Raw genomic sequence first — 12,415 nt, 5'->3', positions numbered from 1 at the left:
ACGTTAACTAGGCAATGTGCTATTACCTATAACATTAACTAAAACACCAAAGTACGCATATTTCCAAACATCTAAATTAGCTAAAAATTTAGGACATGTTACAAAACTATATTTTCTAGAACTTTAGAAGAGTACTTTTAATATTGGCCGGTTATTTTTCACACAGCGACGTTAACTAGGCATATCCCCATACTTTTAACGTAGGGCTATTTGTAGAGGTCACGCGTCAATGGGAAAGAGCACTGTGTATTGTGTATAGGAAAACGGACAGTAAGGGTCGGTTCATAGTGAATATTCGAAGGCGAATATTCGGCTTCGAATACTTTTTGTGACGTCAAAATATCATACGGCAACGAATAAAATATGATGACATGCCGAGTTGAACCGGATTAAATATCGCGCAACTGATAGCGAGATACTGTTGATTTATATGAAAGGCTCGAGGTCACCTGAATATCGTTCGACGAACGATGATTTCAAAAATCCCCAATGAAAATTAAGGGATCTGGAATGAGCGTTTTGAGCGTTTCGACAGTATTTTTGTGGGACATGAGAGCACATCAGACATATCGAATTACATTATGAATACGAAGAATGTCTTTCTGATATCAAATAATTTTCATTTTTTGAAATTCACGATATAATACAAATTTTATGACAAATTATTAAAATTTGATATTTTTCACATATTGATATATAACAGTCGTCGAAGTAAATATTATAAATCTAATGGTATTTTCTTAAAGTGTATGTAGCTGGGAGGAAAAGCCGACGATCAATTGAAAATTTTGCCTTTTATTGAAGATATGGATTTTTTTTCCAAAAAAGACCTAATTTTTTTTGGTGTTTTGGGAAAAAATCCATATCTTTAATACGAAAGGTCAAAATTTTCAATTGATTGTCGGCTTTTCATCCCACCTACATACAGGGCCGTTCCTAGGGATTTTGCCGCCCTAGGCAATGCCTCTCCCTGTCGCCCCACCAAAGCATACCAAAAAAAGTATTAAGAGGGTTACCCCCTTGAAAACTCCTCAGTTTTGACCTAGGCCCTATTTGTATACTGCCCACGACCGTTTTCCTCAGTGGCGTAGATTTCTTTTTGACATTGGAGGGATGGGGTTGCCACGGAAAAATACATCTTGAATTACTAATGCGCGCTATGCGCGCGAAAAATATTCCCATTTTAAGCTAAACTGTTGAAATGTGGTGCAAGAATGAAATAGATTCGCGCGAAGCGCGGAAAAAATTGCACTTTTGGGACTGAAATGGCCATGATGGCCACATAAGAGATGAATTTGTCAGAAACACCACATACAGGCGTCAACATTGGGGGGAGGGGATGATTGTATGGACCATCCCCTGGCAAAATATTGGGGGATTTACCCCCCCCCCCCCCCCCCCCCCTGGATCTACGCCTATCAGCCAATGAAAAAAGTATTCACCGGAAATATATTTGTGGGAGTTGAAACTATGCAGAACAACCAAAACCACGAGCGTTGGTACCCTATCATTGCGTGTTCTTTTAAAATAAATTCTTATTTATTTCTATAATTTGTGAATCAGGCATTAAAACACACTTAGGCCCTAGAAATGTAGGCCTACACAAGTTCGGAACGAGACTTTTTATCTTTTGACGCGTATTTCGGTCGAATGCCAAAATTGATTGCTCAATGAATCATGAAATGAGAGCAATACTACTTTGATGATACCGATCTCAAGTGGATATCAGCCAATGAAAAAAGTATTCACCGGAAATATATTTGTGGGAGTTGAATTTTGTTGAACTCGACAGATATAGGCCTATATTTGGTGGGTCACCGTGGGTGGTCTCATATATAACATTTGTGAGGGCTGTCATATTTGCCGTCGCTTCAATCATATCTTATGATATTTATTTATTTATTTATTTATTTATTTATTTATTTATTTATTTATTTATTTATTTATTTATTTATTTATTTATTTATTTATTTATATTTATTTATTTATTTATTTATTTATTTATTTATTTATATTTATTTATTTATGTATTTATTGACTTATTTATTGACTTATTTATTTATTTTTTATTTATTTATTTATTTTTTATTTATTTATTTATTTATCTATTGACTCATTCATTTCTTGATTTGCTTTGCAGTTGAAACCTTCAAGAAGGTATGGGTCAACCTCCGCGCGCTGGTTACAGGCCGGTCGGAAATGCCCCGAAAAGCAAATCGTTTTGACTCCTATTCAGGTCAGGGGCGTAACCAGACCTGACCTTCCGGGGGAGGGGCAAGATTGAAAAATTTCCCAATTTCTGATCAAAAGTTTTAGTATTTATGTTCGAGAGAAAGCTCGCTTGCCGCGAAGCGTTAAACGGTGGAGTCAGTGGGGTCCAGGGCAAAGCCCAGGCTGGGTCAAGGGGGCTGAGCGCCATGAAGCTCCTGGTTTTTGGCATATTAGAAAATATCAGTGTTTCAGAGTACACATTTCACAATGAAAGTAGTAGGCCTATAGATCTTCTTCTCTCTTTCTTTCCTTTTCTCTCTTCTCCTTGAGTCCCTTCCCTTTTCTCTTCTCCCATCCCCTTTTCTTCCCTCTTTTTCTTTTCTTCTTTCCCTTTCTCTTCCTTTTTCTTTCCCTTTTTCTCTTCTCCCTTCCCTTTTTGTCTTCTTTCCCTTTCTCTTCCCTCTTTTTTCTTCCTCTTTTTCTCTCTTTCCCCTTCCCAATTTTTGACTCTTCTTCCAGGTTTTTTGTGTCCGGGGGGCAGCTTGCACCCCCGGCCCCCACTGGTTACGCCACTGCTCCTATTTAGACCCATTTATACAGACATTAAATCATGACAATAGTTCAATGGAGTTTACCTATTATGATTTTATTAACTTCGTTAAATAAATTCTCTAAATTTTGCTTACATTGGTCAACGGGCAATACTTGTTAACAGTCGGGCAACGCTGTGAATTGTAGAAATATATCTTTCTCCGGTTCATAGTTTTATATTCGAAGCCGCACAACAGCCTTACCCCGGGTCTTGTCCTCATAAAAAAGACAGACCTCTGCAGATGATGGTGTTATAAAATCATGATGATTTGTTTATCTCTCGGTTACAAAATGATTATGAAACGTGTCTAACTTAAAATACATTTATAAAAATAGCATAAAGTAGTGTTGTATTCGCCTATGGTAAAGTAATAGGCATATATGGTTGAAAGTGATAAAAATCTATTCAGAGTATAATACCACCCAATATATTAATTTGCAATGGTGGGTAGACCATTACTAAAAGTCTGTTCAATTAGCTTAGATTCTTGTATTTTTTAAGATATTTGATAAAATAAAACATACGGTGGTCAAAGTCATCAAAGAAAAGTGTTAGCTTAGCCTTAGACCCAACGTGATTTATACTTTTCAAATTCCAAAGTTCAATTTGAAACCCATTTCTTTTCAATTTTGGTTTTTCCCGCGATATTTTTATAAAAAGCTGTAGAACATCGGGTACCATAAACTTTTTTGAACCATTCCATTTTGCGCAATATAAGATAATATTTATTAGACCATCCGCATCAGGAAGTATTGTCCAGCTAAATAGTTATTTGCCAGTAGGTCTAATTTGTGTTGAAACCACTCTGTTGAAACATTCATACGTAATATATAAAAATGTGAAGATGAACTAAGGTTTTCCAGAATAGGTCCAGCTTATATAAATACATTCCTTGCGTATTTATATAATTATATATATGTTTATTTATTTATTTATTTATTTATTTATTTATTTATTTATTTATTTATTTATTTATTTATTTATTTATTTATTTATTTATTTATTTATTCATTTATTTATTCATTCATTTATTGTGTGAATGGGTCTGTGAAGGTGTAGGTCTAGGCCTATTATTTTCAATTTGTTATTTCGGGTTTTTTTGGGTTTTTTTTTAAATACAAACTATGTGAAGGACACAAAAGAACTTTTGTACAAGAAGATATTATTTAAAACAATGAGGTTACAGAAAACAATTCTTGTCAGTCACTGTACATCTGAAAATCTCAAGCGAATGCTGATATTCTTGGGAAAGAATGATGGTATTAAACATGTTAAACAAAACTCAATTTACATTGTAAACCAGTTGCAATAAGAACGAAATCCATAATTTTAATGTCATTGTTTAGGAAAAAAATGCTTAGCATAATGTTATGCATAAAACGTAATCGCGCATATAATTTCATGCAACAAAAATCGGTGGACCATCATCACCTATAGATTCTATCCAATAACCGGAATAAATACAATTTAAATGCATGGCAGGACAGATTGGTGGACAAATTGTTTTGCTAAATTGGATAAGGTCTATGCCCTAAGTTGAGAATGTAACGTCCCACTCGATTTGTGAAAAGGTCGCTAATCCTTTTGGTGGACCCAAGTAACTGCCTAAAATGAGGCAAAATTGAAAAGAAACGGGGTTTTAAATTGAACTTTGGAATTTGAAAAGTTAAAATCACATTGGGTCTGAGGCTGTACTAACACTTTTCTTTGATGAATTTGACCAAAATTTTTATTTTTTCAAATATCTTAAAAATATAAGAATCTAAGCTAATTGAACAGACAGTAAATATGAGGTAGATCATGTGACGGTCAAATTATCAACGCAAAACAGTCTGTATATAGTTTATCTTGGGCTCGAACTAAATCAATATCTTGATGTGAACAAATTGTTTTTAATATGATTAAGAAAGTAAACTCTCGCCTAAAATTCCTTTATAGGCAAGCAAATTTTTTAAATCATGCATCAAAAAAACTATCTGCTCAGCTCTTGTTCTTTGCCTTTTTGACTATTCAATCTCTTCATGGTATGCAGGCATTTCCAAATATCACACGCAAAGACTTCAATGTGCTCAAAACAAAATCATTCGTTTCATCCTGAATAAGGATTTTCGGTATCACATCAGTCACTCTGACTTTCAAAATCTTGTCATTTTAAATATAAATAACAGAGCTGAGCAGCTCCGTTTAAATCATGTTTTTAATATTTTTTACAATATAGATAGATAGATAGATATTTTATTTCCATGCCAAAGTAATACATACATAACATTACATACATTTCATTGATTATTTTTAGATTAATAAATTTCTTAAAATGAATAATTTGATTAACATGTCACTAATTAGGCATGGCGGAGCCGTCCAAAAGGCCAAAGGAGGCCAGAGGTGGACAACACCTTCCATCTTACATTACATTACATTACATCTATGATCTATGTGAAACCAAAGTACGAGAGAACACAAGGACATAACACATATAATTATGCCGATAAACATTTGAAGTTACCATCACATAACTTAAAACATGGCATAATAATAGTGTATTGATAAGTGTTTGAAGTATATGAAGTATTTTTAAATGATTTTAAAATTTGTACCTTACTCATAGAGACTTATTAAGTCTGATTTAAATTTGGATTTAAATATGTTAGTAGAATTTGAATTTTGTGTATCATGAGATATTTTATTCCATAAAATGGGACCTGATGATTTTATTCCTCTGGGTGAGAAAGCCGTTTTATTTCTAACCAACTGGTAATCGTTTATCTTGTGTTTATGGTATGGACATTTTTTCTTTTCATAAAATAACATTCAAATATAATTGGTAATAAATTAACAGAATGCTTATACATAAAGATTCCAAGATAATATTTATAGGCCTACATGTCAGAGATAGTGAGAATCTTTAGACTTTTGAATAGTGGAGCTGAATGAGCCCTAAAATCACTCTTAGTAATGTTTCTTACGACTCTTTTCTGTAATTTGAGTAATTTGTCCAAATAAATCATATGTGTATTTCCCCAAATCAAAATACCATAGCTCAAATATGGCATTATCAATGAAGAATATATACAATACATTATACTTTTAGGAATAAAATATTTTAACTTATGCATAATACCTACATTTTTTGAGATATTGTTAGATATTGTTTCAATGTGATATTTAAAAGAAAGATTTTCATCCATTATGATACCCAAGAATTTCGTTCTGTTTACTCTTGGAAGAATACTTCCATCGAACATTACGTTTGTATTGCTTTTGAAATGAAATGTTTTTTTTGTGTACCCATAATCATAAAGTTTGTTTTTTCAACATTTATTGATAGCTTATTCGCTCTAAACCAGTTTGTAACTTTACTTAGTTCGATATTAATCATTTCTATTTTGTCTTGAAGATTTTGTGAGAATATAGGATGGTAGTGTCATCCGCAAACAGAACGAATTCAAAAAAATAAAAAAACGGTCCCTAGATATTTTTATCTAGTTTTTAAAAATTAATAAAAAAATTTTTTGGCCAAACAATTTTTTTGTTACGTTGCACGAAAAAATTTGGGCCAAAAAACCCGTTTTTTGGGATTTTCTCCAAAAATGAGCATTTTGGCCCAAATTGGACCTCACAGATGAATTCAGCAAGTCATTTCCAGTCTAAAAATGTATACTTTTATATTCTTTAGACTAATAATTTAGCAGTTATGAAGCCCGAAAGTTTCCATAATTCCAGGGTTAAGACCACCCTTAATTAAGCTTTCATCAAAAACACTTTATATGCTTGTAGACGAGGTTTTGGGATTTGAAATTTGGGCGAAAATCAGGCTTTTTTATGATTTTTTTGAAAATTTTGCATTTTTTGACCATTTTTGGGTCCAAATTTCTCAAAGTTGGTCAAAATTCAAAAAAATAAAAAAACGGTCCCTAGATATTTTTATCTAGTTTTTAAAAATTAATAAAACAATTTTTTGGCCAAACAATTTTTTTGTTACGTTGCACGAAAAAATTTGGGCCAAAAACCCTGTTTTTGGGATTTTCTCCAAAATGAGCATTTTGGCCCAAATTGGACCTCACAGATGAATTCAGCAAGTCATTTCCAGTCTAAAAATGTATACTTTTATATTCTTTAGACTAATAATTTAGCAGTTATGAAGCCCGAAAGTTTCCATAATTCCAGGGTTAAGACCACCCTTAATTAAGCTTTCATCAAAAACACTTTATATGCTTGCAGACGAGGTTTTACGGTACTTTGTCCTGACTACATGAACGAGAATTTTACTAGATTATCAAGTGTGCATCATTATAGCACAAGGGGAAGGGACTTTAATTTTAAAGTTCCCATGATCAATTCTTTTAGTTCTGGTTCTTTTTATTTAATGCTATCAAAAACTGGAATAGCTTGCCGGAAGATATTAAATCTGTTTCACTGAAATACAAGTTTAAAAAAGATGTCAAAGCTCACCTTTTCAATCAAATGAATGTCTAGTTTGTTGTTTTTGCTCCAATGATTTTCTTTTCTATTTTGGTGTTTTTTACCAGTCTTAACTTTTACTATCTTTTTTCTGTAATATAAGGACCCCTTTGGAAATAATTTTTTAAGCTTAAGGGACCCAAAATGAGCGTTTATTGCGTTTCGACAGTATTTTTTGTGGGACATGAGAGCACCTCAGACCTATCGAATTGCATTCTGAATACGAAGCATGTCTTTCTGATATCAAATAATTTTCATTTTTTTAAATCACAATATAATACAAATTTTATGACAAATTATAAAAATTTGATATTTTTCAAATTTTGATATATAACAGTCCTCGAAGTAAATTATATAAATCTAATGATATATTCTTAAAGTGTATGTAGCAGGGAGGAAAAGCCGACGGTCAATTGAAAATTTTGACCTTTCATATTGAAGATATGGATTTTTTTTCCAAAAGACCTAATTTTTTTTTGGTGTTTTGGGAAAAAAATCCATATCTTCAATACGAAAGGTCAAAATTTTCAATTGATCGTCGGCTTTTCATCCCACCTACATACACTTTAAGTATAAACCATCAGATTTATAAAGTTTACTTCAAGTACTGTTAAATATCAAAAATATCAATTTTTAATGATTTGCTATAAAATGTGTATCAAATTGCGAATTTCAAAAATCAAAATTATTTGATATCAGAATGACATTCTTCGTATTCAGAATGCAATTCGATATGTCTGATGTGCTCTAATGTCCCAAAATAAATACTGTCCAAACGTTCATACCCCAGCCCTTAAAGGGTTATCCTTGGCATGGTGTTATGGATTATGTATGTAAAGAATTGTATGTTTATAATAAGTATTTTACCTGATTTTGATTTAAACTTTTGATCCAAACACAAAGAATTAATTCCTACCTCGGAATTTTCAGATGGTACTCCATCTTTCATCAGCGAGTGAGCAGGTCGTGACTTTCTTGACCTTTGACCTGATAACAGACTCGTAGAAGCTCGTAGATTCCTGAAAGTTTGAACCGGCCCCGTCTTTGTTGAGAGATGGTTGGTTGGCTTTGATATGAACTGCTTCTCTGACTCCACGTTGGAACCATCTGCTGTCTCTGTCGAGTATGCGGACTTTATCCAAGTCCACAAAATGTCCCGGAGACTCGATGTGAATGTAGTTTTACCTGTAAGTGCAATATAATGTTTGTAATGTTATGTGTATCCATTTTAACATGCTGAATAAAATCGAATCGAATCGAATCGAATCAGAGGTAGTTTATCAGTAACTGGTCAACTGTAACGGTGATCAGAGGTAGTTCAAAAGTATCTGTGATCAGAGGTAATTCAACAGCAACTGATCAGTTTAACATTTAGTTCAACATTTACTGCTATCAGAGGTAGTTCAACAGAAACTGTGATCAGAGGTAGTTCAACAGCAGCTGATCAGAGGTATTTCAACATTAACTGCTATCAGAGGTAGTTCAACCGTAATTGTGATCAAAGGTAGTTCAATATTAACTATGATCAGAGGTAGTTCAACAGTAACTGTGATCAGAGGTAGTTAAACAGTAACTGTGATCAGAGGTAGTTCAACAGTAACTGTGATCAGAGGTAGTTCAACAGTAACAGTGATCGGAGAAAGATCAACAGTAACTGTGATCAGATGTAGTTCAACAGTAACTGTGATCAGAGATAGTTCAACCGTAATTGTGATCAAAGGTAGTTCAATATTAACTATGATCAGAGGTAGTTCAACAGTAACTGTGATCAGAGGTAGTTAAACAGTAACAGTGATCAGAGATAGGTCAACAGTAACTGTGATCAGAGGTACTTCAGCAGTATAATTGTGATCAGAGGTAGTTCAACAGCAACTGTGATCAGAGGTAGTTCAGTAGTAATTGTGATCAGAGGTAGTTCAACAGTAACTGTGACCAGAGGTAGTTAAACAGTATTAGTGATTAGAGATAGGTCAACAGTAACAGTGTTCAGAGGTAGGTCAACAGCAACTGTGATCAGGTGTAGTTCAACAGTAATTGTGATCAATGATCAAAGGTAGTTTGATTTCTCTTTGACATTAGGGGGGGGTGGAGTTGGAAAAAATTCTTCAAGTAGGCTATAGTCAATTCAGCACCTTTTGGCGACAGAATAAGTTTGTGGCACAATTGCGCGCGAAGGCGAAGCGCGCGAAAAGTTTTACTATTTTGAAGCACTTTTGGGCTAAAATGGGCAAATATGAGGTTAATTTGGTCAGAAACCCATTATCTGGCGTCAACATGGGGGGGTGATTGTATGGACTAACCCTCTAGAAAAATATTGGGGATTTACCACCCCCATCCCCCGGGATCTACGCCTATGGAGGTAGTTTAACAGTATCTGGTCAGAGACAGCTGAACTGTAACGGTGATCAGAGGTAGTTCAACAGTATCTGTGATCAGAGGTAATTCAACAGCAACTGATCAGAGGTAGTTTATTATTTAGTTCAACAGAGGTAGTTCAACAGAAATACTGAAAATCTGTGGTAAAAGAACATAATTTTTTATAAACAAGGCCTATTCTTCAATGGTAGCACTTATCTTATTGTAAACATCATATACCGTAAACGTTCGCCTAATGGCGCTTTTGGATTCTTAGAAATGTGAGAGCGCCATCCTTGTAAAATCTCAACAGCATTAAGGATACGTGTGTGTTAAATTGAGCAACCTGGACATAATGCCTCAGAAAAAAATATCGTGACATGACCCAATACTTTGGGTCACTAGGTTAGTTGCTAGAGCAGCAAATGTTTTGGGGTTTCTTCAGGTATTTTTTCTCAAAGTGCCATTGGACTTAATTTGTAAATCGATTCATACGTTATACCTAACTCATTTTGGTAATTTTTTTTATAACATTGAAATTTCTTCATATTTTTTAATATTCTTCAGTTCAAAATGACACCCTTCTATTGTCTGACCCGTTAGCTCAGTCGGTAGAGGGTGCGCCTTGAATGGTGAATGGTACTTGTTCGAATCTTGATTTCTGCCCCCACTTTTATGTGAAGAAGGGTCAAGAAATGTTTTTGGATTTTGTCCCCATTTTACGAATGAATATTGTGAATTTTTTTTAATTTAATTTTAATTTTCTTATTTTTTTTAGATAAATAGGCACTGCGAACAAACGGCAACAAAAACCGCTGACAAAATTTGCTCCACCTGCTACCTATCAATGCGTGATATATTCCACTACATTTAACAGTTACATGACCTTTGAAAAATAGAACGGCCTCAATGTTTCAAATTGTGTAACTACATTACTTTATTCATTAATGCATTGTAAATGATCAGCTATTTTTTCTTTTCTTAAAAGGATCGAACCCAAGCAGATCAGACCATTGATCATATAACTATCAGACCACGAAGTAGTTACGTAACTCCGTGATGGTATCGGAACCAAGCGCTGTTTGTATGGCGATCATTACGATCACGCTATTTTGGTATGCCTTTTTTGTGTACTGATTGTTTCGATCGTGGTTCATTTATACTTAAGCGCGTGATCCCGTTGACATAGCAACATTACGTAACTTCGATACCGGGCTTCGATACTGAATAGTTGTTGAGTGCTCATAATATGGAAAGCCATTGAGGTATTGTGTGCCTTCCAAAGCGCCTTATAACATGTTCTCATTGTGTTGTGGAATCCTAGCCAGTATTCAATGATAGCTATAAAGGCCTTGTGTTTATCGATTGGCTCCAAACAAAGGATTTGAACCGGTTTCTTCCCCGTAATCATGGCGCAGTGCAGTCCATTCAATCAAATGTTGTCATCAACCTATTTGATCGTAGTGCATTTTGTTATGTGTGTGAGACGAACTGTCGCGGTAGATGCAATCATGCTTTTGTTGAATGCATTTGAGTAGTCCGCCATATTTACGGGATGATACGTCATGCACAGCCTCTATTCAGTTGGTCGTTGTATGATTTTGTTCGTTCACTCATTCAAATTTTATTTATATCAGTTGAAGACTGAGCCTATTATGATACATCCTCCGTGGAACAGTTTCAAACAAATATAGCTAGGGATTATTGGGGCAGAGGTTATCTTTTGAATCCTCTTAGAGGGCTATCATTTTTTTCGGGAGGGGTGTCCCAAATTTACAAAACGTTTGCGTCAATAAAATTACGCACCCCCTATTTCGGCAACAAAAATTTTATGATCCCAAACCCCAAAATTGTATTGAAATCAGTCTTTTTGAATAAAATAACACACTTTCTGTGGTCATCGTGTGACTCCTACATTTTGGTCATAAAACATTTTATGACCCCCTCCTATTATTCTTTCCAAGATTTTATGACCCCCGTATATTTGGGACCCCTCCCCCCTCCCTTTCGAATAAAATGATATACCTCTTATGACCACTGATGCATAGGCAAGGACACTCGCGCGAATTGAAAGACTTGTCGCACGCGACAGTTCGTCTCACACACATAACAAATGCCTATACAATCAAATAGGTTCATTACAACATTTGATTGAATGGATTGAGTTACTCTAAAATGAAACGAAAAACAAAGAATCATGAAAAAAGACACATACAAGATAAAATAATAAAATTATATAAACAATGTTAAAGATAAAATCAAGAAAATAGAGAATAAAATTTCCTCAAATCAGAAAAAAACATTGACAGACATCATAATCTGTCAGAAATTACTGCATGAGATTCGAACCATCAATCTTCTCCACAAGTTCTCTTTATCCTCGCACTATAGTCTAATGCTCTGCTCACTGGGCCACAACGTATCAGGTGAATGATTACCGCATTATCATGAACAAGTTTGTTCGATCTTGTTCATAATTGTATGTGTCGATAGGTTTCATCCTTTAACTACACGTACCCTTAATGATCAGTGATAATAGTCGGCTTTTACAGGGATGGCGCTCTCTCATTTCCATGAACTCCATAGCGCCATTAGGCGAACGTTTACGGTATATGTTGTTAAAGATTAAATTTGCTTTAAATATGCTTTCTGAATGATTACATATTAAAATACAAGTTAAAAACATACTAAAAGGCAATAATTGAAAATTTCCAAATTTCCCAATATTCCCGGGCCCTTCAAAATTCCCGGAAACTTTCCAAAATCCCCCGGACATTCCCCCCCTTTACAACCCTA

The sequence above is a fragment of the Amphiura filiformis genome, chromosome 4 (assembly GCF_039555335.1).
Source record: "Amphiura filiformis chromosome 4, Afil_fr2py, whole genome shotgun sequence".
NCBI classification, from domain to species: Eukaryota; Metazoa; Echinodermata; class Ophiuroidea; order Amphilepidida; family Amphiuridae; genus Amphiura; species Amphiura filiformis.
This window is presented reverse-complemented; position numbering follows the sequence as displayed.